This window comes from Peromyscus maniculatus, chromosome 10, assembly GCF_049852395.1.
Source record: "Peromyscus maniculatus bairdii isolate BWxNUB_F1_BW_parent chromosome 10, HU_Pman_BW_mat_3.1, whole genome shotgun sequence".
NCBI lineage: Eukaryota > Metazoa > Chordata > Mammalia > Rodentia > Cricetidae > Peromyscus > Peromyscus maniculatus.
Window position 1 is genome coordinate 59,251,659 of NC_134861.1, and position 27,632 is coordinate 59,279,290.

Here is a 27,632-nt window from a genome sequence, read left to right on the forward strand (position 1 = left end):
CTCCCTGGAGCTAGCACTGCAAATGTGCACCACTCATGGATTTGTTGTTGTTGTTTTGGTTTGGTTTTGAGACAGGGTTTCTCTGTAGTTTGGGTGCCTGTCCTGGATCTCACTCTGTAGACCAGGGTGGCCTCAAACTCACAGAGCTCCACCTGCCTCTGCCTCTCAAGTGCTGGGATTAAAGGCGTGGGCCACCGCTGCCTGGCCCAAACTCAGGTTCTTTTGCTTGTAAAGCAAGCCTCTTACCAACTGAGCTATCTCCCCGGTCCCCAAAGCCTTCATTTTTGGCCCATCTCTATACCATTACACTTGAAATCATTTCTAATAAGTTTGACCAGTTACATACTAGAGCATATACTGTGTATTCTATAGCTGTACACTCTATATCATGGGGTAAGAAGAGTCTCTAGGTTGTACAGGGCTTTTTTAAAAAATATGCACTACATTTATGTATTGTGTGTGTATTGTGTATTGTATTTGTGTGTGCACGGGTGTGCTCTGATGTACCTGTGCCCATCAACTTGAGGGAATCAGTGCTCTTCCCACTGTGTGTTGGACCTGATTGAACTTGGAGCATCAAGCTTGGAGGCAAGGACCTTTACCTTGTGAGCTGTCTCACTGGCCTTACAGTGCTTCTTAAGAAAGCCTCCAGCTCTCCTGATGCCTATTCCCTTCTCCAAACTCCTTGCCTGGCACTTAGATGGAGTACTTTGCTGTGCAGTATGTACTTCTGCCTGCTGGTTGTTGGTTTGGGGGGCAGTGTCCCCTCACTGTCCCTGTGGAAGGTAAGGATGTCCTGTTCTCTGTCCATGCCATGTGAAATCTGCTCTCACCCACACCTTGCAGGTACAACTTGGTTTCAGTTTATACTATTGGCATCACGGGTCTGTAGGCGATATTGTGAGATGGGGGCATACCCTAAACTATTATTTTTCTTCTTGGCTTCCCATCACAGCCTGGAGTAATGTTTTGATTTTTACTTGTATGGTTTTTGTTTATTTTCTTGGGCATCTTTTAAAATATGGGTCGTTTTCATTGAATGCTGGGATACTTATTTGTCTCTTGTCTAAGTAGTGTTTCAAGCTCTTCAGAGTCCCTTTGTTCCCTGTCTGCTCTGTGAATCTGCCCTACTTGTCCCCGAGCTCTTCTGACACCGGTTTCCCTGTGTCACAGTTCCCATCACTGGACCCCGTGTGTCTTAGAACATTGTCTGCAGCTGTAACAGAACACCTGGCTGGGACAGAGGTGAACACCAGAAGTGTGTTTGCCTCATGACTCTGGAGGCTGGGAAGTCCAAGAACATGGATAAGGGTCTTTGTGCTGTATCAAACCACGCAGGGGGATGAGCAAACACAGACAAGACAGGAAAATCAGACAGACGACTGCTTTTACAGCCAGTCGACTCTCCTAAGGAACCCACTCTCATCGTTAGCCATTCAAAAGGACAGCACCTCCTAACAGCTCCTCTTCTTCTTCTTCTTCTTCTTCTTCTTCTTCTTCTTCTTCTTCTTCTTCTTCTTCTTCTTCTTCTTCTTCTTCTTCTTCTTCTTCTTCTTCTTCTTCTTCTTCTTCCCTTTACAGTGGGAATTACATTTCAGCAGGAGTTTTCAAAGGGACCTTCACACTGTAACATCCCAACTTCCTCTTGCTTGGCTTTTCCCTCCCTTTTTTGTACATCTGCTGCTATCTTCCTAAGAAAAAGTATATGGCAGTAAAAAATAAGATCCCAGGAGCTGGAGAGATGACGCATTGGTTAAGAGCTCTGTGTGGCTCTTCCAGAGAACCTGGGCTCGATTCCCGGCACCCCCATAGTGTCTCACAATCATCTGTAACTCCAGCTCCAGGGGATCCCATGACTTCTTCTGGCATTGGCACGAATCGGGCACGTGCACGGTACACAGACATACATGTATGCCAAACACCCATTCACACTAAATAAAAAAATAAATCCTTTAAAAACAATTTTAATTAAAAAAAAGAACCCAGGCATCTGAAGGTAACTACATCCTGCCTTTCCACTTAACTTAAAGAGTGACCGTGAGCAGGGGCTACAAGATTTGAATGTTTTAGGAACTATGAGAATGTTGTCTGCTTGGGGCATCATCATGCTAACCCAGGGTGACTTTGGCTGTAATAACCTGGCTGAGCTAGTTGTCAGGAACATAAAGGATTCAGCATTTTTAGAGCTCTCTTCCTGGGACAGTCAGATCCCCCTCAGAAAGTTCTTCCACACTTTGGGATGGAGGATGAAGGCCTGACTGGGGGGGGGGGGGTTGTTGAGAGGAATCACCGTGGGCTGTGTGCTGCGTGTTGGCTTAGTCTACCTGTTAAGGGTTGGCTGTAAAAACTATCCCAAAAGCTTTTCTGTTAAAGTCTCCAGCTGGTGGCGCTATTGAGAGGAGATAGGCTGATGAAGGCACTCACTTTCACCGTGGATGAATCCCTTGAGGGGCTTGATTCTGAGTGGACGACTAGGGGGTGTGGAGACGATTAGAAGATACAGTTCAGGGGGTTATACCTTCAGAGACTGTGTCGTGTCCCCAAACTCGTTCTCTCCATCTCTGTCTTGACTTTCAGGCTGCCATGAGATAAGCAGCCATTTCCTCACCAGGTCCCTGGTGCTGGTAGATTTCTGCCTCATCTTAAGCCCAAAGCAATGGAACCAGCCAGCTCTAGGCTTAAACCAAGAGCCAGAGTAAACCTTAAGATTGTTTCCCTCCCAGCGCTGAGGCGGCAGAACCGCACGATCAAGGCTAGTCCAGCTTAGTGAGTTCAAGGACAACCTTGGGCATCCTAGTGACAACCTATCTTTAAGGAAATAATAATAATAATTGAAGTGAAAGGGAGTCTGGGGATAAAGTCCAACAGTGACTGATAACCTGGCACGCACTAGGCCCAAGGTTCAATCCTCAATCCCCACCCCAAAAAAATCATTCAAGTTTCTCCCAGGTGTTTTGTCGTAGTGACAGACAACAGTATCTGACCTTCGATACTGCTGATAGAGCCCCCACCTCAGAGGCCTTCTGGATTAGCTCTGACTACAAGATAAACTTCCAGACCTCTGCTGGGGCGGAGGAAGTGTAGTTGCCAATGGCTTACAGGAAGGGAAACAGAAGTGTGACTACTGCTCTCGAACACAGTTCAACCCTCTGCATCCGGGTCCCGCCCCCACCCGAGGCTCACACTGATTGCACAGCCTCTGAGGATCTCTTTGGCACCCCGCCCTAGATCTAGCTCAGTCTTCGAAGGTCTACCGAGTGAGGGGCCTCTTACCTACCTGCCTTCTGTTTTCCAAATAGACTGTTATCATCTCCCCCAGTTCTGTTGGGAGCGAGGAAGAGAGAGAGAGAAAGCCAGGAAGAGGCAGAGTCATTGCTTAGATATGAAGTAGCCCCCTGAAGTCTGCCCCCAGCTGCTGGATCAGATCATAAAACTGTGTCTCATCCTGAGGGGAACTAAAGAATAGGTGCTGTGATGGATTAATTATATGGCAGTATTTGAGGTGGGAGTGGAAAACTAGAAAATTAGAGGCACGGTAGAAGGAAGGAAGTCACTGTCACATCCTGGAAACCTGCCTGTCCCCACCCCTTCTTAGTTCTTTTGCTCGTCTGCCATCTTGGGAGCAGCTTGGTCCTCTAGGGTATCTACCTCACTACAAGTGCAGGCCAAACAGCCCTGACCGGAAATCTCTGAAACCAAGAGTGAAAAGGGGTCTTTCCTTCTTTTAAATGATCTCCCTGAGCTATTTATTGAAAAAAGGGGGAAAAAATGGCCAACAGAATGTATGCGTATACACACATACATGCACACACTCAAACACACACACACACACACAATCACACACATCTCATATACTAATTTGACTAAGATTTAGGAGAAGGCAAACATCGATTGACATGTTCAATCCATTGCATTTACTTGGTGTTCTACAATACACATGAAAATAAAAAAAAAAATAAGTAAATAAGGATGGTATTTATCAACATACATCCACACAGGGGTCCAAGAATATTTACCTATTTGTTTTAATTAGTGGTAACTTTCAGGCTTCCAGTGTTACTTTAAGAATTATTGTCAGAAAATAATAATTCACTTGTGGGCATAAATAATGTGAATACTATGTTTATTATCTCCTATTCAGACACTTTTTTCTTCCGTTTTCTCAGTAGGGTGCAATTGGCATTCTGAGGAAGAGAATTCTATGTAGTGCTAGGTGAACCCAGGCATTATAGTTTGATTAGGACATCGCATTGAATGCCACTCATGTTTTCCTGTCATTAAGACACTAAAATTCAAGTCTTCTCTTATCAAAGAAGAAGTTGACTAAGGAGTCAGTGATAAGTTTTTTGCACCCTGATAGGCCTCTCCGCTGATGTAGCAATCCAAAACAGACTGAATTAGAAAAGCCCTGGTTCAATGGGTAAAGCGTTCCCATCCCCGGCCCCTCAGAGAAGAGATAGGGACCAGAGACCAGAAGAATCACATGTCTGTTTCCTGGGATGCAGCTTATATACCCTGTGGGAGTGGTCTTGAGCCTCTCTGGGGGAGGAGCTGTGTTTGGCGGGCTTTGAAGGGGTGGGTTTGGGGAAAGAGATGAGGGAGGGGAGCTGAGATGGATCTTCCACCAGAACAGTAAGACCCCTTTCTATTGGGGTCCTTAGTCTCATTAGTAACAGTACTGATAGACACATGCAGCAGGTCAGCCAGCCAAAGTTTTATTTAGAAGAGGAAGCAGAGTTAGATGAGGAAGTGAAAGCATACATGCTGGGGAGCAGTGTGCGCAACCTCCCCTAGGACACCCCCATTAGGTGCTCTGCTATGGTCTTGGAGAAGCTGATGAGCACAGAGTACTAGTAGGGACTACACAGAGACGCTTCCAGATCAAACTCCTCTGGCTTGCAGCTTCCATGTTGGTGCTAATACCTGATTTCAGAACTGAGCAGAAATTCAAATCTACCTCTCCTTAGTGTTGCTGTTTGGTTTGGCTCTTTTGGGGGAGCCTGCCACCCAGCTCCCAAATAAATCACACACAGAGGCGTATTCCTACTTATCAATGCCTGGCCTTAGCTTGGCTTGTTTCTTGACAGCTTTCCTTAACTTAAATTAGCTTACCTACCTTTTGTCTCTGGGCTTTTCCCATTCTCTTACTTCTGTAAATCTTACTCTTAACTCCATGGCTTGCTGTGTATCTGGGTGGCTGGCCCCTGATGTCCTCCTTCTCTGGTTCCTAGATCTCTCCTCCCAGATTCCTCCTTCTGTTTATTCTGTCTGCCTGCCAGCCCCACCTATCCTTCCTCCTGCCTTGCTATTGGCAGTTCAGCTTTTTATTAGACCATCAGGTGTTTGAGACAAGCATAGTAACACAGCCTCACAGAGTTAAACAAATACAACATGGACAAAAGTAACACACCTTAAAATAATATTCTCCAACAGCTTAGCTTCTCTCAGTTGCTAAAAGATGTCAGGGAGTCTGCCTGGGCTGCTGTAACCAAATACAGCAAATCACATGACTTGAAGTACAGAAAGTTATTCTCTTACATTTCCAGAAGCTGGGAAGCCCAAGATCACAGTTCCAGGAGGTTTTGGTCTCAGAGGAAGCCTTTCCTCCCTAGCCTCCAGATGGCCCATCCTTGCTATGTCTTCGTATGGCCTTTCCTTGGTACAGGCGTTCTGGGTTTAAAAGACACTAATCCTATTAGGTCAGGGTCTCATCCTTACGACCTCCTTTAACCTTAGTTACCTCAGTTAGTAGTACATCGCCAAGCACAGCCACACTGGGGGTTATGGTTGCAGTATATGCGTGAAGGGGGTCACAAATATTCATAATATTTCAGAGAGAATGAAGAACAGGTTGTTCAATTTAGATACAGAGAGCACAGCTTAACTTATGCAGCTTTGTTGTAGTGGTAGGACCAGAAAAGAATGGAGACAACAGAAGGATAGATTCTCACAGAAAATGTGGTCTTGGCCCACATCTACCAACAAGGAAGACGAGGGAGACGAAGGTCCCTTCAGAGCTGAGAACATACTAATCAAATAAATAATGGTGTCCGAGCAGACAGGAGTCAACACATCCTACTAAATGGGATGTTTCTGTTTGTTCTGGGCTATAGGAGAACACCTGAGACAATTACTTAGAATGAATTAAAACTTACTGACTCCCAGTTTTGGAATGCGGGAAGTCTATTAGGAAGAAGCTTATATCTGCCATCTATGGGAAGGGGTCTTTTCCTCCCCATCTCTTGACAGAAGGCAGGGAGGCAGGGAAGATGTGGAGATGTGCAGGGTGATTTTTAACATTGAAGTCCAGCTCACAGGGAGAGTACTCAACCACATCTTTAATGTTGCAACTCATAACTGGTAGAACGACGGTTAAGTTTCAATATGACACCAGGTGGTGGTGGTGGCGCACACCTTTAATCCCAGCATTTGGGAGGCAGAGCCAGGCAGATCTCTGTGAGTTCGAGGCCAGCCTGGTCTACAGAGCGAGATCCAGGAGAGGCACCAAAACTACACAGAGAAACCCTGTCTCAAAAAAAAAAAAAAAAGTTTCAATATGACTCTTAAAGGAGATACAGATTCAGGCCATGGGATCCTGCCTCTGACCCTAAAATGCATATTCTTCTCTTATGCAAAATATCCTCATTCCATCTCAGTAAGTCTTCACTGGATCAGCATCAACTCAACTGTTCAGAGTCTCCTCTGAATCAGATGTGGGTGAATCTCCTGGTGTACTTCATCCTGAGGCAAATCCCAAAGCCATGAGGCTGTGGAATCAAAAGAGGTCTGTGCTGTCAAACTACAGAGATGGCACAGTTGCAGGATGAACTTTGCCTTTTCAGAAGAGAGAAATCTAGACGAATAAATATTTAAATAACAAGTCTGGGTGGGGGGAGTTGTGGGGGTCCAGCTCCCACCTTTTGAGGCATTCTTAGGTAGAGGGATTAAGAAATGATAGATAGAAAGAGCAACCTAGCCGTCAAGAAGAAAGAAAGAAACACAGGATAGCTTCGGGAGGGCCTGGGTCAATACCCAACAGCCTTGTCCTTTATTGAAAAGGGCTTTTTATAATATGGCAAAGGGAGAGGAAAAAGACCTCCACCTTGCAAGATCGAAGCACACCGTACAGCCAAGTGTAGACCCTTCCAAACACCTGGTAACCACACCAGTGGCCAAATGATCTCCTTATGCAGCCCTGCTGAGTAAAACAAGTTCAGATTCTCTGACCCTGAGTAAGGTCTCACTAGATAGCCTCTGTGGGCTCCCACTAGGAGTGGATAGTAGGAGAGAGGAACAGGAAACAATCCTGAATTTTAAAGTTTGAGAATAACCTTTAACTCCTTGTCTCACCTGCCAGATACAGAGGGCAGAGGTTGCCCCTCCCCAAGCCCTGCAGCTCCACCCCCATGGCTTTTCTGGGCCCCGCCCACACAGTGCATTTTATGGCTTGGGGTTTCCTGCCTACAGCTGTTGTATTCTGGTAACTCCAAAGCTCTGTGCCTGGCCCAGCCCCACCCCGGGGGAAGCTCCACGACTGTAACAAGTTTCTGCCAGGGACCTCAGGCTGTCCAGTGCACCCTCTGAAAAACAAGGCGAGGGAAGCCGTGCTCGGAAAGCATTGCATTCTGTGCTCCATGTGGATGCCTCCAGAGTTCACAGCCCTGAGCCCTCCAGAGCAGAGTGGGAGGCTTCAGGCGGGCTGGCTTGAGTCACTGCTGAGCAACTGAATGTAGAGAGCAGACACTTGAGGTCTCGTGCCCAGGGTATGTAAGGCCTTTCTTCGTGTTTCCTCCCTCTAGGCCTGTGATGAGCAGGGGAGTGCAGACACTTCTGATGTCCCTTCAGGGTCATTCATGCAGCTCTGGAGGAATAGCCTCTGGCTTTTTTTTTTTTTTTCTGCCAACAGTAATTTCTTTCTCAAATGGTGGCAAGGCCACATCCTTGGTTCTCCTCTCCTGAACAAGTATTTTCATTTTCTCCACAGGGCCAGCCCGATAACCCCTTAAATCTTAACGTTCTGGTTTCCTTCTGATGATCAATTCCATCTCGAAACACTTCCCTCTCACACTTGACTGTGGGCAGTTGAAAGGAGCCGTGCAGAACCTTGAATGCTTCCCTGCTGGCATGTGCCATCATCACGCTGAGTTCCACTTCCGCAGAGCCCTGGAGCATGACACAATTCAGCCCGAGTCTTTGCCGCAGAATAACAAGGATGCTCCAGTTTCCAGGGCCTTGCTCATTTCCATCCGAGGTCTCATCGGAGTGGCCCTTTCCATTCACATTTCTGCCAGCATTCTAATCACAGTCACTTCTAAACGGTCTCGGCCCTTCTCTGCCGCTCTCCACTCCCAAGCCCTCGCCAGCATCTCCCTTCAGTCACACTCCATTTATAGCAACCTAGGCTTTTCCAGGCCGGCTCCCCTAACTCCTTCCAGCCTCTCTCTCCTCATCACCCCGTTCCAAAGCTTCTTTTGGATTTGCACCTTCACAGGTTTGCAATATCAACCTCACTCTCCGCTTCGGTTTCCAGGCTTCATCTATTTTGTGCTGCTATAGCCGATACCACAGATTGGGTAACTTATCATGAACAGAACGTTACTAAGACACTGTCCTTAAAAAGGGGGAAGTCCAAGAGCAAGAGAGTGGCATCTAGCAGGGCCTTCTGGGTAGAACGTGCCGTGGTAAACAGGCGAAGCGGCAAGAGAAAGCAGGACGAGGACTGAACTTTCTTAACAGCACCTGTCTCACCCCCAAACCAGGTCCTGCCCCTCATATCATCACGGTGGCAGTTCAATTTCAGCCTAGCTTTAGAGGGGAAACACACCAAGTTAGGACTCAAGATATCTAATTTTGTTTCACGACTCTGTCTATTGGCCATAGATGGAGGGGCTTTTGAATCATCTCACCCCGTGATCCTCCCTATGACTCTGAGACACCCCCGCCCCCCAGTTAGAAAACACATTCACATCAACACCGGAGGTACACACCCATGTCATATTCTTTTGAATTGCACATTCTATCGATTGTGCAGGATTGTGCACATGTGACGGGCAGGATGACTCAGGATTCAGGTACCTGCCGGCGCACCTGATAGCCTGACTTCAGCACCTCGAACCCACATGGTGGAGAGAGAGAGACTGACTCCCTCCAGTTGTTCTCAGATCTCCACATGCGTGCTATGGCTTGTGCGTGCACAGCACACGTACACCACATGCTTCCACGTGCTCCGAGTTCAGTTCTAAAATAAACCACTTTAAAAATCGTTTGCTTTAGGGAAAAAAAAAATGCTCAAGTATCTACAGCCAGGTAGGGCTGATGAGCCCTACGAAGGAAGCAGAGGACTTTGTGTGGTGCCCTGTGCTAGCCGTCAGTGGAGTCAGTGAGGACTGTGGGTCACGTGTTTTCCAGGCACGCCTTAGTTTCGAGGAAGGAAGGTAGAAACACGAGGCGTTTTTATGACCCGACTTCAGAAAGCACTTCCTGTCTCATTTGCCAGTGCTGCGGACTGAACAGTTGGCTTCCCTTCCAGACTGCCTGAACTCCTAACTCTGTGATTAGGTACTTGGAAGCAGGGCCTCTGAGTGGTGGCTAGGTCATGAGTGTGGAACCCTCTCAGATGCTCTCAGTACCCTCACTAACAAGGTTTGCAGAGTGAGCGTTGGCAGGCTTTCCTACTCCCTTTTCCTCTCCCGGCACCCTTATGAGGACACAGCCATCTGTGTCCATCTGGGAAATGTCCCTTGACCAGAACTGGGCTCTTGCGCCATTCCCGTCCCCTTCTTGCAACCTCCAGAACCGAGACGGGTGGAAGTCTCTCCTGCTTCGGAGCCACCCAGTCAGCAAGAGCGTCACCTAGACACGGTCTGTGGACGGAGACAAAGACCCCACCCCTCCCTCGGTGGACAAAACATCGCGTGAATGTGTGAGAAGAGTACACAGAATGGAAGCCAATGGGGCGTCCATAGGAAGTATGGCTTGCCACACTAGCCTACCTTGTCCTGAGCTGAGCAAGACTGCACCACCCCACAGCGTAGTGCAGCACAGGCAGCAGGCTTCCCATAGATCCTCATAGATCCTCGTTGACTCTTTTTTTTAATGCTGATTGTTACTCACTAAAGTTGTGAGTAAAATACACACAGACTCCCCAGCCTCCGTTTGAAAAATACTATTCTGTTCAGTTGTAAAATAGAAACAATGGCCAGAAAATATTTTGTACATTTAGAAAGTACTTTATTTTTTTTTAAAGATTTATTTATTTATTATGTATACAATGTTCTGTCTGCACATATCCCCACAGGCACCAGATCTCATTACAGATGGTTGTGAGCCACCATGTGGTTGCTGGGAATTGAACTCAGGACCTTTGGAAGAGCAAGCAGTGCTCTTAACCTCTGAGCCATCTCTCCAGCCCTAGAAAGTACTTTAATAATAACCGTTAGTCTTGCTGGAATGTAACATAAAGGTTAAAACAGAAACATTCTTGAAAATGAACTGCGAACTTTTAATTGCATTTGTTTTCTGCATGTTCATGTGGAGAAAGTATTTTGACTGTGGACAGTTAGTTCCTTGTGACCAGAGGACTAAGCAAATACCTAGTGCTAAAACATCGTCTAAGCCAGTGGTTCTCAACCTGTGGGTCACTACCCCTCTAGGGTCAATTGACCTTCTCACAGGGGTCACCTAAGACCATCCTGCATATCAGATATTTACATTACAGTTCATAACAGTAGCAAAATTACAGTTATGAAGTAGCAATGGAAATAATTTTATGGGTGGGAGTCACCACAGCGTAAAGGTTCACAGCATTAGGAAGGTTGAGAACCACTGTATTCTAAGTCTCTTCTGGATTGCACTGGGGGCGGGGGGTCTCTTGAGAGTTTGTTGAAAAGCAGAATTTGATGCCACTTCTAAACCTGACACATCCACATTTTAATAAGATGCCTCAGTATGTATGTTCTTGAAAACATCCAGATTTTGGTATGAAAAGGTGTCAAATGGGAAATTATGGGCGTAAAAATACAATAATACATTTTATACAGGAAATAAAGGTTTTTATAATCATTTGGTTGACGGTTCATTTTCGTCAGAATGACTTCCAGGTGAGCCTCATCCCACACTTGGATCTGAATTCTGAAACAAGTGAGAATAATAAAGATTTGAGACTTCTGGTTCACACAACCAAGTGGGGGGTGGGGGGCTGGGGGTTGGGTGTTGGCGACACAGACTGCAGACATGCACAGGGAAAACTGCTCTGAGACTGAGATTGGCCTTCACCACACCCCAGCGGGGGCCTCTGATGGGGAGGATAACTTCCTCTCACGGACCTCAGCTTCCCCAGGGCTGAGCTATCTGTATTTTATGCAACAGACTGATTTTTCAATGCTCTAAAGACCTATTGTAATGTTTAGGGCAATCTTGGCCTTGATTGAATAGCTATGTAGAGGTTGACGCTTGACTTTGTTGAGCAAACCGGAAGTCTCATATCTTGGATGCAGTCATCCTTAGTGTGTGCACAGGATTCGTGTTACAAGGCCTATGCATACCCAAAAAAAAAAAAAAAGGTGTTTAAGTCCTTTATATAAAATGGCATTGCATGTATGAGCATCTTCCAATGTACTATCGTCATCTCTAGATCCCTTGTATCCAGTGTAAGTGCAATGTGAATAACTGTTAGAATTGTGTTGTTTAGAGGGTGCCAAGAAAAAGAAATCTACACCTGTTTAGTACAGGTAGAGTTGGAGCAGCGAACTTTGGTTTCCACCGATGTGGATATGGACCACTCTCTGTATTTCAATCGGTCTGACAATATTCCAGACAGAGGATTCTGTTAGTCTCCTCTGCATCTGATTCCAGACCCTGTCATCTACCGGCAGATCACAGGACCAGGATTGCAGCCTTCAGACACACACCTGTGGGTCCTGGTGTGGCTCTACTAGATTCTTAATCCGTTTTCTTAGAAGACCAGAAAAGCGACTTGCGTCCCTGAATCCCACACAAGGAGTATCTATTTCCTAAACTGAATTTCCTGACTAGTAGGACTTTAATTTCATAAATGAAAAGCTGTTTCTGCCATTCATTAGTTCATAATAATCAGTCGATATCGGAGTTATCATTTAGTCAACCACTTCTGGCATGACCATCGTGATGAGAAACAATTTGAAGTGTGCATTTCTTACTATCCCTGGGGTGTGATTAACAAAACCCCGCATTTGTACATAAACACTATGCGGCCATGGAATTATAAGGTAAACAAAGGAGGCCTGTGAATGAACTCAGAGAGTGTACATGATGGGAGCTGAATGGGACACTGAGTTGCTGTTGAGGAGAATCCAGTGCCATGTTGTTCCGGGTTAGTTATCACCAAGTTGGTGTTCAAATTAAATTTGGAATTGGTGCTCACTATAAACCCTTCTCAATCATTAAAATCTGCAACAATACCTTCTAAGATATTCTGTCCTCCAGATTAAATATTTACTATAAGGTTCTATAGTATTTCAATTGTCTAAAAGCCTATGGACTGGAGAGATGGCTAAGTTGATAAAGTGCTTGCCACATAAACATGAGGACCTGAGTTTGAATCCCCGGAGCCAGGCAAAGTAGCAGCAGTCTGTGTCTATAACCCCAGCACCCGAGATGGAAATGGGAAGCAGACGGAGGGGAATCCCCAGAAGTTCACTGGCCAACTCACATGACGTACGCACCTTGGGAGCAAACAATAGAGATTCATTGCCTCAAAGAAGATGAGGACAACAGTTGAGGATGCCCTCTGACCTCTATGCATGGCACAGTGCACACACACACACACACACACACACACACACACACACACACACCCCTACACGTGTGTGAGTGAGCGTGCTTTATTAATGTGTTTTTAAAAAATCAATTTAGGCAATCTAGTTCCATGTTTATAATGAGAGTTTTAACTTGGACAACTTCACTATATTTTATCACATTTTTTTTTCCATTTACAATGTTTTCTACCCCCAAAAAAATTCAGCTTGATTTTTTTTTTAATAAAATGTGATGCTAAAACAGGACTGAAATCTCTAAATTGGACTGGAGCTAAATTTAACAGCACTTTATGTCCCTACACACTTAAATGCTTCTGAGCTGAATCCTGCAAATTCCACTGTAAGCACATAGTGAATTATCTCTGATAATGTGTTGTGGAAACATTTTAGATCTAGATACGGTAAATTCTGTCCATTAACAATGTTTTAATATTCCTAGTTTTGAAAGTCACATGATTTCTTCCTTTGTATTTTCTTCCAAACAATATGATTCCATGTTGTTGATGCCCGACATACAATAAACGTATTTTATTTATTTATTTTTTTTTCAAATAAGTAGTCAGGTAGACTCCTGGTGGTTCCTTTAGGTACTTGAAGCTTCTACCATTTGCTGGAACTGTCCGGCTCATCAGTGAATCCTGAACATCCCGGAATAAGATCCATAAATATATATAAAATAAAGGACAAGTGAGAACTTAGAAGCTCTCAATCCCTTGAGCTTTAGTTTGGTTAATAACAGTTATAGGTGGGCTATTTTCTTTGTTGTTTATTCTTCGACTGTGTTCTAGAAAAGAGAAGTGGAATCAACTTGCTTAAAGTGCATGAGGCGGCCTCTTCGTCCTCTGGGTTTTGTCTATAATCGCCAGTCAACCTTGAGTTGATTTAAAGCAAAAAGAATAGTACTGCCTACCACGGGCCCATTGGGAGTTTACCCGACACATCTCGTCACATAGCAAGCCTATCAGAAAGCCACGGCCCTGACTTCACATGTTAAAATAAGCTTTTTTGTCTGTTTGTTTTTTGAGTTGTTTTTCTTTGTTCCTTAAACCTGTGCTACCAAAAAAAAATGGAATAAGAAAGGATCCAGAAAAAGTCTGCAATCCCCACATTAATGATATCTGTAGCACAGGATACTTTTGAAAGTTTCAGAAACTCTTTAGTTTTTTTGTTTTGTTTTTGTTTGTTTTTAATCTAATTTGGGTCCTGTTGTCTGTGCTGTCTACACAGAAAGCAACTGAATCATCTTTTGTGTTTAAAATTGAAAAAAAATAAAACTATGTGTATTCCTGTGTACCTGGGTGTATGTATGTTCACCATGTGGCCAGAAGAGGCTATTCCAGAGCATGCTGTTGGCCTCTGAGCCATCCCTCCGAGCCCGCAGCTGAGTCTCCTCATCTTCCAGCATCTAATGGAAGCCCCTTGATCCCTATGTAAAATACTGATCCTGGGAAGTTATTCTTTGGCTCTGTACTGAAACTCACCTATACGTGCTCACTTCCGGGGAAAGAAAGAGATGGAATCAGTGACCCTGTGTGCCAGGTGTGAGAATTCCATGTACCAGGCTTTCCTCAGAATCATAGATGAGTGAGGCACACCTGAAAACCACATCTCTGTTTCGGGAGAGGCAGCAGCTCCCTAACGGACCTATGTATGACCAGCCTTGGATTCCTACATTTCTTCTGAGGTCTCAAGGCCCGGGTGTTTAGTTACTGATCACGGGCTACATCTGAGGCACTATTCATCACCTCCCATCCCACGGCTGCCCAGGAACTACATTCTCGCCATTCTCCTGTCTACAGGGAAGGCAACTGAGGGCTTCCTCAAGGTCACATGACCTGGAATTGGTTTCCCCACATGCTTTTCAACAGCTGTTAACCTTCTCCTGGGAACATCCTACCCTCTTGAGACTGATTAACTCACAGCGGGGGGAGTCGGGCCTTAAGGTGACTGTTAATGGGAGGTTAGTGGCCTGTGGCTGAGGGAAAATTGCCCAGGTAGTGTTTTTGCCCTTCAAGCACAAAACCCAGAAAGCTTGTGCTACAGCTAGCCAGGACTGGCTGTCGGGTTCTGGAATTTCAACAACTTGTTGAGATTTTAATAACATGTACAATTGAATTATTTAAAAGTAGAGTTAAATAAATTATATTTAAAAATCAAGTTGATAAAGACGAGAACCTCATCATTTCTGAAATGTTTTAACATTTCTACTTAGGGGTTTTGTGTCTGTCGAGCCTGTTGGGGAGGGGCAGTCTTCCAGAGTGGGGTGCTCTGAGTTGTCTTAAACTTTGTGTTCAGGGGCTCAACATGACAAGCCTCAAATCAGCCACCCCAGAAACATTTACACCACGAAAGTTGACAAATGTTGTGAATTAGGACTTGATTTTTTATTTTGTTGCCTGTCTGTGATTAGGAATATAATGAAGAAAACATTATTTTAAATTAAACTTGAAAGTAGATTGAATCTATTGCCATCGAATGGGGAAAGCATTCCCCCCCTGCAAAAAAAATTGCATGAAAAAAATTTTCTTCTAATTTTTAAAAATGATCTGACTTGGGCTGGAGAGATGGCTCAGAGGTTAAGAGTTCTGAGTTCAATTCCCAGCAACCCCATGGTGGCTGCCAACCATCTGTAATGAGATCTGGTGCCCTCTTCTGGCCTGCAGGGATACATGGCAGCAGAACACTGTATACATAATAAATAAATAAATAAATCTTTAAAAAATAAAAATGATCTGGCTTAGCAAAGACTTGCTCATGTTATCAACAAGTGAAGTTTCCGCCTGTGGCCATTCTTTCTCTTTATTCTGAACTATTCAATGGAAACGCCAACCTGCATTCGTGTCAGAACTACACCTGTGCTTCCAGTTGTGGCCATGGGGTTGCATGTGCGTAGAAGAGTGTGACAAAACCTTTCAATCATTCTATGAAGATTAAATCTGTGTGTGTGTGTATGTGTGTGTGTGTGTGTATACATGTATACATGGTACTTGTGTGTGTGAGAACATGTGTACATGGTGTGTGTGTGTCCATGTGTACATGGTGCTTGTGTGTGTGTGTGTGTGTGTGTGTGTGTGTGTGTGTGTGTGTACACATGTATACATACACATGTGGGGGCTACATCCATGGCCATGCCTGGCTTTACATGTGTGTGTTGGGGATCTAGACTCAGGTCTTCATATTTGCATAGCCAGTGCTCTTTCCCTGTGCAGCGCCCCAGCCCGCAGTTTATTTTGTAGAAGTGTGTTTAGAGTTGTGTACAGTTGTGTATAGTTGTATAGTTGTGTACCATATGCTTTGTGCTCCTTATTTATCTGTGTTTTTCGGTCAAACCAGTTGTTAAACATTTGCCGGCACACCACTGCCTGTAAAGTATAATTGCTTTGCAAACTTTGCACCTGCCTGAGCCACAGAGTGAAAAACCTTTCCAATAGCATCACTTTGAATACAGTTTAAATAGCAATGTGGTTAAAAAAATAATAATAATAGGGACTGGAGAGATGGCTCAGCGGTTAAGAACACTGCCTGCTCTTCCAGAGGTCATGAGTTCAATTCCCAGTACCCACATGGCAGCTAACAACTGTCTGTAACTACAGGATCTGACACCCTCACACAGACATGCATGCAGGCAGAACACCAATGCACATAAAAAAAATAATAATAATAAAATAAAATAAAAACTACAACAGACAAACAAATATATGCTGGTTGTGTCTCGTGTGGAACTTTCTATGTGTTTCCTCTATTAAGAGTGAATACTATCAAGAGATCTACAAAGAACCCAAAAGCAGGTTGCAAAGAAGTCTTATGTTTTGTTGCAGTGTATACATAAAGATTAGAGAATCCCTTTCCAGCCATCTCTGGCTTAAGGAATAGGATTTTCCCATGAAGAACAGTAAATGGATACACTCCACAAATTAGTGTGTTCCGCTAAGAAAATGTTAAGGATTAAAATGCAGTCATTTAACCGTCTCTATGTTTACTGAGAGTGAGCTAAAAAAAGAGTTTATCAGTTCCTAGATTTAGTTTGCTTCCACCCTGAGCCACTTTCTGGAGGTGCCCTTGTGATCTGAGGTTGCCATGCTTCTTTTTATATGCTGAGTGGTGTGTCTACATTAATTCATTTTGAATGGTTCCCACAAACTGTTTCCGCATCCACATTCCACACCACACAAGGTGGGGCTATTGGTTGCTTTTCCCATATAAATAAGCAAATGTTCTTTGATCAGCAGGATTTTGAAAATGTCCCTCCTTCCCAATTTGTACTTACAAAAATCTAGTATTTGTTATTAAATGAAAGCGGGGGATGGAGTGGACGGGGAGGGGGTAAGGAAAGAAGAGAGGAGGGGGGAGAAAAGGAGATGAGTGGAGAGATAAACAGCCAGGAATTCGTGCAGTATTTTCTGGGAAATTGCTTTCCTTTCATGGGAGTTGAATTCTCAAGAGGGAGGGATAAAAATAATACCTGAGCAAGTTGTATTTGATTCAAGGATGACAGGCTTCTAATGGAGACATACGTTGTATGCAAAGCTCTTGGTTCCCTTAGAAAAGTAATCAGCTTGCCAGACTGCGAGTGGAGAGTACTTACGGAGCACATTTTCCTACTGGTGATCAGGCAGAAGTTTTTTTCCTTCAGGTTTTAAATATTCAGATTATGTCAGGCTCTTTATTAGTAGGACAACCATTCTTACCTAACTCATCACAAAGGATGCTAAAAGGCAACTTTAGTGAAGTTTTGCTCTCTTGGGATTTTGCTATTGGAGAGGTGCATGCCATGTGAGATTTTTGTTTGTTTATGTGCTCCCCTGACATGGCATCTGAGATGAAATACTTGATCCGTACAAAAATGGAAATTTTTTTTAGGTTTTGTCAGCATATATTAATTAGATAAGTGGCTTTTATTATGACATTTCATACTTATACATAATATACTTTGATCATATTTGCATACATATAACCTTACCCTTTCTTGTCCCTCTCCCATTCCCAGGAATCTTCTTCCTAAATTGTTCTTCGACTTCCGTGAGGTTTTTTTTTTTTTGGGGGGGGGTGGTTAGGCAGGGATAGAGAACTGCCACACATCAAATGCACATAGTATTGATAGCCCTATAGACTTTGAACTTGAAAGGTGCAAGAACTTTACCAAAAATGAAAAGTTTCGAAAATGTCAGGCTCTAGAGAAGAATGGTTAATGAACTGGCTGGGAATCACCCTTGGAACAGTTTGTAGTTGCTTATAATATTCATTATAGCCATCATATGTTGTCAGAGAGATAGATAAATGTGCCATGTTGAGTGGGGGGGTAGGACATGAAGTCACTTATCTATTATAAAAAATTGACCTGCAATTGGACATAAAAATATACCATATGTTATGATTTGAATAGGAAATTTTCCCTCACAGGTTCGCGTGCTAAATGCTTGGTCCCTGGTTGGTGGCCCTGTTTTGAGAGATTCTGGAAATTTTAGGAGGTAGGGTCTAGTTGGAAGAAGTAGGTCACAGGGGGAGGGTGTTTGGACGTAACTCTTGGTTGTTTCCTCACTCTGTCCACTATGAGAAGATCAGCCTCTACCATCCATCTGCCAACATGCTGCTCTGACCACGCCACCAGAGACTGAAGCCCCTGAAATTGCCAGCCAAAGTGAAGCCTTCTTCTCTGCACTTGTTCTCTCCAGGATTTTGGTCATAGCTACATAAAAATTACATCATGGGGAGAAAATCGGGCACATATCACAAGATTAGCTTGCTATGACTAAGGCTAAGCCTTTTTTTTTTTTTTTTTGCTTTTTCCCAAACATTGTGTATTATGCATATGTGTATATGTATGTGTATATATGTCTATTTTATATGTATATTGGTTCTATCTATAAATATATACATATATTATTTTTGCTTTTTGAAGCAGGATGTTGCCATGTAACTCAAATAAGTTCTTTAAAACTTTTGACAATATTTGAGATGTTTGGGAACAAAACAGAGGATTTATTGCTTAAAAATATATGCATATATGTATATGTATTTGTTACTGGAAGAAGCCACAGGAATGAGGAGGCAGGAAAAAAAAAAAAAAAAAAACCAGTCGCTCTGGGGCTGGCCAGCCTAGCCAATCAGGAAGCTCAGCAACCAGAGACCTGCTTCCAAGAGAAGTGGAAGACAGTAGAAGACACTGACATAAACCTCTAGCCTCCACACCCATGCACACATGAATGTATATTCACACACGTACACACATAAACACACATGCACTCACACCACACACATGGACACAAGAAAAAAAAAAGACAGAAAATCCAATTGTACAGATACTGAGGACTAAACTTTTAATATCCATCAGAGATGGCTCAGCAGTTAAGAGTACTTGCTGCTCTTGCAGAGGCCTAGGGTTTGGGTCTCGCCCACATGGCAGCTCAGAACCATCCGGAACTCCACTTCCAGGGGCCCTGACTCCTCTTCTAGCTCCTCCAGGAATGGTGTGCCATGTGGCACACAAATAGAGAACGCAGGCAAACACTCAGACACCCTGGTTAAAAATAAATACATCTTGGCCAGGCGGTGGTGGCGCACGCCTTTAATCCCAGCACTCGGGAGGCAGAGCCAGGCGGATCTCTGTGAGTTCGAGGCCAGCCTGGGCTACCAAGTGAGCTCCAGGAAAGGTGCAAAGCTACGCAGAGAAACTCTGTCTTGAAAAACAAAAAAAAATAAATAAATACATCTTTAAAAATGCAATCCATCAGGAGATGAGTGAAAGGCAGGCTCTGTGTCGAGCCGATGGGGCTCTGCTCTAGGACCAGGGCCCTTCTTGGCACTGTAGCAATTCTAGATGTAAATCACCACTTTGTCCTCCTGCTCTCGCTCACGGGTCCTCTTTGATCATGACTTCACACCATGAAAAGATACTTCCTTGTGCGAGGCAAGCGGTTAGCTTCTCATAACCCCGGCCGACAAAGGCCCCTCTGTGAGGACCAGGAATTCCTCTTGGAATACGGAGAAGGCCCCCAGCTGAACCGTATCCAGGGAAGATGTTGCAAAGCTTGCAAAGCCTGTTGGGAGAAAGGAGCCCTCCCTGCGTGAGATCTTTTCTTTCTGCTCAGATAATGACCTTGCTTAGGGTTGGGGGTGGGAAGCCATCAAAGGAAAACAGAGGCCCCGACCTGAATGTGTTTGCCAATTACAAGGAAAAGCGCCCAGTGCCAACTCAGGCTTATCATGTTCAGAATTTAATGCCTTTTGGAAAGAAATCGGTTTCCCTCTCGCGAAGCGAACAGAAGATTATTGGGGAAAAAAAAAAAAAAAAACCCTGTCCACTTTGTGATCCAACTGAGGCAAAAAAACAATCTACAATTAAGTCCCGGCTGGCTCAGTTCCCCTCTGTCATGCCCACCGAGGAAGCCAGCATAGTGCTACCAGTTATAGACTGCCAGCCTCGTGCCCTGGCATTCAAGGCCCCTCCTGACCTAACCTGAGCCCATCTTCTAAATTTGAATGCTACCCGGCTTCCTTTTCGCCACCCACAAATCTTCTCCACGCACCATCCTCGCATCCTTCCGCTCTCCCCAGGCCTCGTGGGGAGGGTCTATGGAAGGATGCTACGCTTCCTACGCGTGAGTCTGCCATGTCCCGGGCCTCTAGGAAACAGTAGCTCTTCTTCCTTCGCCCTTCTTTAAGCGAAAACCCCCCTTCCTGTTACAAGTACTTGAGCTCTCTGGTAATGGCAAACACTTCATGAAAAAAACAGAAAATTGGGTAGTGATGAGCAGGAGAGGTAAGGAGTGCTACCCCTGTCCCAGAAGAGGGCCTCCTGGAAACCAACCTCTTCATTGCCTCAGCAAGGAACTGCAGCGGAAATGGTGGCTGCCATATCTGCACCTTATGGCCTGCCAATCCTGAGTTGCCCATGATCTGCAGACCTCAACTGAGGGCGCAAAGGCCCAGAGAGGCTGGGAGATCTGCTCCAGGCAATACAGCTCGTTCGTGGTGAAGCTAAGATTCCAATTCAGAACTTTCTGGCTGTGGGGCTAGCCCCGTCTTTCCAAATGAAAATGCCTTTTCAAAGATGTGCGAACTTTGAGCCACCTTTGCCACACATCCGTGGGGAGTCCAGCGGTGTCGGGAGAAGTAAGAAATACCTCTTGGGAGATCAGGTGTGGCTCCACCTGAGAACCAAATGGCAAACGGTACAGATTCTATTCCGTGGGCAGTGGCTGGGGGAATACCAGCAATACAAAACGGTTTACCAACAGATAAGGGACGTGATGCCTCTAGGGGTAATGTCCTCGAATGTGCTGGGAGAAAAAAAAAAATCACTAAAGAGCTCTAGCCAGTAGAATATTCAATGTGCTTCGTCCCCGAAGCCTGGTGTGTTAGCATCTACTCACACACATATTTTAAGAACATGCAAAGTGGCTGGGTGGTGCCGCCGGGGAACCAAGCATCTAACTATTTCATTCTCAGTAATTTAAAGTAAAATAGCCATGTGTGGGCAGCAGTTATCATTATTGGACTGTAGCTCTGGAACATTTGGGAAGGTTGACAGCACTTTGCCGATAGTCTGTATTACATCACCGGGTCTCACGCTGATTTATTTACGTTTTGACTGTAAGCCTTATGTCTTGGAAGTGTAAAGGGAATTTTTCAGGGTATTGATGGGCAAGGAGGCCCCTAAGGAAATGATATGTGTGAAAGGCTTGGAAGCCTTTGAAACACTGAACACACCAGGCTGACTGGAAATGGAATTAGAGTTTCAGAGGTTACTGGGGAAAGCCGTGGGTGTTGTGTAATGGAGGCCCTGGAGTCAGAGCTGAGGGTGGTAATGATTTGATGGGCAGCGCCAAGCCACCCAAGGCTCCCTGCCCGGAGGAGCTTGATGAGAAGAACTGTGCACTCCAAGACTGGTCTACCCATGTATTTGGATCCTGGCTTCAATCCATTTTTTAAATGTTTCATTCTTGTGAGTGGTGTGATGTATACGCTGTGTGTGTGGAGGTGCCCATGGAAGCCAGAAGAGGGCATCAGACAGATCACCTAGAGCTGGAGTTACAGGCCATGTGAGATGCCCAGTGTGGGTGCTGGGAACCCAGCTCCGGCCGTCTGGAGGAGCAGCAAGACTCTAACTGCTGGGCCATCGCTCCAGCCCTTGTTAGTGCCAATGCTGCTCTCTCGAGGGGTCTGTCTATCCTTCGCTCAGACGGAAGCACACCTGTCCGTTAATCACTTCCAGCTCTTTCCTACGCCGTTCTGTCTCTGGTTGCAGTATCTGTCTACCCACCATGTGACATGCCCAGTGGTGGGTCCAGGAGAGTGACCTATTGACCTTTCATGTTTTTAGTCCTTAGCAACTGTGTGACTCAGTCACGTCTCACTGTACACCTGTGAGCACGGAAGAGTAGCCTCCAACAGATAGTTCGATATCTTTTTCAAAGCAAGAGCATCACTTCCTCTGAGACAGCACACCAGGAAATAAGGCTGGGGTCCTCGGCACTGAACCCCTGCTGGGTCCTCCTCTCAAACGTCCCCACTGCTCCTTCTGTTTCTTTGGCCCCAAACTTTCCAGTCCATCCATGCAGAGGTGTCTTCCCTCTTTACGACCTTTCTTCACGGAGTGCTGCAGACCTCCAAGTAAACCCTTGGCCTGCCCAGGCTCCTCACTGATTTGCTCTTTAAACATCAAGAATCTAGAATACTCCTTCCTCCTCACAGGAGGCTGTCGCCTTAGAGAGCAAGCCGCAGAGTATTTGCCGCAGCTTCCTGGTACCTTGACACAAAGCAGGAGTTCAGAATTCTTTGTTGGCTAAGTAAACAGCACCCCTTGCTTCCTCTTTGTCAACCTCGGTCTGCCTGAAGGCCTTCCTGTCATAACTGGCCATCACTAGTTTCCCGTCTGCCTGACTCGGAACCGGCAGCATCTCAGAGCTGCTCTGCTCGGTGGTGCGGTCTCAGTGCTGAGCCTCTCCGGGATATGTCCGGTGTTGTTTATTTTATACACCACAGACCATCGGAGTGATGTTACGTGTGCTCTTGCCGGTATAGGTGGACCGCTCCCTGAATGCATACACTTCACCCTACTCCTGCTGTGCTAACCAAGGAATATGTCCTCAAAATGCTCGTGATTAATAATGAGGGGTGCAGGAAAAATTAAGAACAATAGAATGAGGGATAGCCAATGAATGTTTTCAAGTTTTAGGAAACTATTGCATAATAAACATAGATTACTGACTGAGAAGACATGGCTAACAATATGAAATTGAATCACTGGATGTATGTAACCGTCTGGTGTTAGATGGGAGGTTGGAGCTCATTATTTTATTAGTTACTTGAAAGTAGAATAAAAGCATGTCTTAAACGTGTCTGTATATAGTGAAGTATTTTACTAAACAGAGAAGTGAAAATCTGAACATTTCTTTGCCTTCTCAATTCTATACATCATTTTCATTATAAGCAAAGATATTTTCTAAATTATGTATTTTATTCAAAGGTTATACTTTTACTAGTTGAAACATTGCTTGATATACCCCCAAAGATCAAATTCATTTAATTCCTCTCCCTGTCTCTCTTCTTCCTTTTTTAATTGAAACTGTGTCTATCAGAGTGGAGGCATATTGATAAGCAGTGTTTATGGGCACTACCCACAACAATGTTAATATGTTTAGGCTACCATAACAAAACACCCTAGACTGGGTGGTTTATAAACAACAGAAATATCTTTCTCACAGTTCTGGAGACTGGGAAGTCTAAGGCCCTAGCAAACTGGTCTCTGCTAAGTTCCTATGTCCTAGATAGTGGCCTTTTCATTGGGATCTTGCTTGATGAAGGGCCAGAGGCGCTCCCAGGGCCTCTTTGTAGGACCCTGCCCTCATGATCCACTCACCTCCCAAAGCCCCACCTTTTGATGCTGGGGATTGTTTCAACATCAATCTGAATTCTGAAGGGAATGCAAGCATCCAGATCTTCAGATGTAGTCCAACATGCCCAGCGTGTGATGAACAGTTTACATGTTATGCCGTTTAAATCTCATTACAATCTCATTTTATGAATGGGAACACTGAGATGTTAGTTAATTGTTGATTGATTGCTAAGTGCCCGGAGCCGGGCTGCCAAGTCAGGCCTAACAAACCTCAGACCTCTTGCCTGCCTGGGCTGTTTCAGGCCAGAAACCCCACAGCAACATCACTGCCCTGCGCCCCTCGGGAAATGCCATCTTCTGTCATGTTCTCCACGCAGCCCCGCTGTGAAAATGCGGCAACAAGTATCCCTCAGTGTTCTGCTTTGTTTTGTTTCAGGAAGAGAAGTTAAACACCCAGAGAAGCCCTAATGGACAAGCTCCCCAGCAGGTAAGCTGGCATTTTCCATTTTATGCTCTGTGGGGTGGTCTGTTTTTTATACTCTCCATTAATGTTATATCACTCGGCCTAGAGATTTTCTTTTGTTTCCTGTAACACTGAAGTCAGCGGACAGAGCAAGTCCCCAAGTCTGTTTCTTTCTGTCTCACTCAGCTTTCAGTTCAATGGTATGATTTAAAGTTTTTTATGTTATTCTTGTTGTTTTAACATTTTTTTAAATTTCTACGTTATTTTATATGTGTGTGTGCACATGTGCCTGTGTAGCAATCAAAAGACAACTTCTAGGAATCGGTTCTCTTCCTCCACCACATGAGGCTTGACCTGGGCCTTGAACTCAGGTCCTCAGTCTTAGCAAACGGTGCACTTACCTACTAAGCCATCTTGCCAGCTCCCCTCTGCAGCTCCTTGTAATTATTATTTTTTCTTTACTTTTACTGTTGGGAAGAGAATTTGAAATGTGTGTGATAAGACAGCAAACCAAATCTTCACAGTGAAAGATTTCCGCTTGCCCGAGGAGGTTGGAGCATCTCTAGTGACGTTCACATTCCCCAGCACACTGGCTCTAAATGTCAATCATCCCAGACTGCAGCCTCAGGCCCCTAGGAATCTGTCAGGAATGCGTCTTATTTAGGCCTCACCCCAGACCCCTGAATCAGAAGCTACCCACAGTGGCCAGACCTCAGGCGACTCTGGTGTATCAGTCAAGAGAGGGACCAGGTCCTGGGCTACACCTTCTGCTACGGTTTGAATATGAAATGCAGCCCTCAGGCTTGTGTATTAAAGCCTTGGTACCCACCCAGCTGCGTGGAAGTGTTTGGGGGAGGTGCTGGATATTTTAGGAAGAAACTCCTAGCAGGAGGAAGTAGGTCCCTAGGGGCATGTCCTTGGGGACTCTATCTTGCAGCATGGCACGTTCCTGACTCTTTCTGTGTCCTGGGCTGCTTTTGGGCACATGTTTCCACAGCCATGATGTTCTGCCTCACCTCACGCCCAGAAGAGACTAGAAAACTAAGCCACAGTAAATCCTTCCTCCTTTTAAATAATCGCCTGGGTATTTGTCACAAAGATGGCCCAAGCAGCCCATCACATTTTCCTCCCGTTTACTTCTGACTCTCCTCCCTGTACCAACTAACTTGCGGGGCCATCTCCTACATTTCAACTGCCGGGCACCCAGCCTGTTGCTGCCCTGCTCCGTGTATCCCAGCCATGGTGCATCCATTATCCTTGTTCCTTCTGGAATGCTCTAGACCATCATGCGGTCCCATCTCTGCAGGGCTGCTTCATCCTTCCAGATTCGTGCTGTCTACCTGTCTACCCTGCCTGCCACTGAGTTGGATAGTGTGAGGACCTGGCCATCTAGCCACTCTGTATCCTTCACTGCTGTGGGCCCACATGTGTCCAGGGACCTCGTTTCATCTCCATTTCAGTCTCCTTTCATGGCTACGTCCTGGACCGTTCCATCAACCGTGGGTTCTCAATAATAAGGTCAGGCCACCGTCTCTTGGCGCACCAGATTTCTCCTGCTCGAAGGTGTTGTGTGACTGGTTCTGTTTGTTTCTATCCATGTTAAACTCTCCAGCCCCCAGGACTCTCATTGAATAACCAATAAAGTCAATCTATTTAAGTTTATGCTAAAAAGCGCACCGGGAAACGTCAGAGGCAGACGTGATGATACGTGTCTAAACTGGGAGGTGAGATGAAAAAGCAAAGAAAATAGCCTATGGCTGGGTCAGGAAAGAGCTGAAGGAAGCCGTATGGCAGGAAAAGAAATAGGCAGTGGTGCATTGGAGGGTGTAAGTGTCTGCGCATGCCCTTTTCTCTCCGAGGCTCTTAGCTTAAAGGAGTCATTACAGTCAGGGCCGTCAGCTCACTTCAGGCCCGTGCCTTCCCTGTAAGGGGCTGTAAACAGGGGCTTGGTGGATTCCAAACCACTGCTCCCAGGTCGCTGCCCCCTTCCCTCACATTTTCAGTGGCTCCTCTGTCCACCCGACCTTGTTCTATGTTTCTCTTTCAAGGCACCTTATTTGAAAATGTGGCTCATTCACCATGTAAGCTCATTGGAGGCTAGCAGCCCTGACGCTCACTCCAGGATGAAACTTAGCTATTTCATCTGTTTCTTCTGTGAGGCACACCACAGCTTTCTTTAACTAAGCACCCACGGGACAGCACCTCAGGGCTGGGCTCAGGGGCCTTTAAACAGTGAAACAAAACAAAAAGAGGACACAAAATGGACTGTGGAGAATGCACTTATCCAGAATAATAATTCAGCCAAGGAGACAGAAAACTACCCTGTGTGAGCTTCACAAGAAACACGGAGGCCAGATGATTCTCATTTTCGCCTCTTGGCACATGCCCGTGTGTGTCTGCCACACAGCATCGTATAAGGACTAGTGTTTGGGTTACTAATAAATTTTGTCATGTGAGCAACATTTGAAAATAAGGACAAGAAGTAAGGATCAGGCCGGGCGGTGGTGGTGGTGCACGCCTTTAATCCCAGCACTTGGGAGGCAGAGCCAGGCGGATCTCTGTGAGTTTAAGGCCAGCCTGGTCTACAGAGTGAGTTACAGGAAAGGCGCAAAGCTACACAGAGAAACCCTGTATTGAAAAAAAAAAAAACAAAAACAAAAAAAAGAAGTAAGGATCAAGTCTAGCTATAAAATGTCAATTGGTATATAAGAAGTGCCATGTAAACTTGGTGTTTTGACCATCATCTTCATTATTGCATGGTATTAAATATCCTGAGGCACATCTGGATCCTCAGACAGCAGGAAGAGCAAGTCACTAGGCCTGGCTTGAGCTTCTGAAACCCCGAAGCCCACTCCTAATAACACACTTCCTCCAACAAGGCCACACCTCCCAACCCCTTTCAAGTAACACCACTCCCTAATGGCCACGCATTTAAATAGATGAGTCCACAGGGTCATTCCTATTCAAAGCACCACACCAGCCCTATCATGTGTTTGTATGGAGTCATCTTCAGAACAACCCTCTAAGGCTGGATGTTCCTCTTTCCCCCACCTTGATGATGGCGAAACTGAGATGGAGCGAAGGTTTGTGGTGAACTCAAGGCCCCCCAGCTTCTAACAACCCATTCCAGAACCCACTGACTCAACCATAGCAGCAGACCGGCTTCTGTGCGTCACTACCAGGGCCCCCCACCCCTCTTCTAAACCCCATTAGAAAACAGCACACGACTTTCCCTTCTCTGCGATCTCTCCCATCGCACCTCACTTCGGAAGTAGTTGTCTAAGTTTTGCACATGGAGCAGTTCTCCACCTCTGCACACCAGCTGGGTGTAACACAATCCGACCAACTTCCTGCTTTAGCTGCCCGGAGGCAGCACCAGATGCCACAAGTTAAGGGCCACGGCCACGAGACTGCCCCCACTTCGCATGCTGGTTTCGAACCTGGACCCCGAACATGTGGCCCAGCAGTCATAAATCAGGTACCTTCCTTGGACTCAGTAGGTCTGTTTGAATGGCTCACAGAACTGAGAGAAATTGTT

At 45.3% G+C, this 27,632-nt stretch overlaps 1 protein-coding gene across 2 annotated transcripts in view; it reads left to right on the forward strand.

Moving 5' to 3' along the window:
* Positions 1-27,632, forward strand: part of Pgcka1 (PDCD10 and GCKIII kinases associated 1) — an 81,129-nt gene that overhangs the window by 34,427 nt on the left and 19,070 nt on the right. Inside the window, exons 2-3 of one of the 2 annotated variants that reach the window (XM_042286011.2) lie at positions 24,068-24,118; positions 25,401-25,612. The gene's annotated coding sequence lies outside the window, so the exon portion shown is untranslated. The remainder of the gene's footprint in view (positions 1-24,067; positions 24,119-25,400; positions 25,613-27,632) is intronic. The other variant, XM_042286010.2, reaches the window with a different exon arrangement.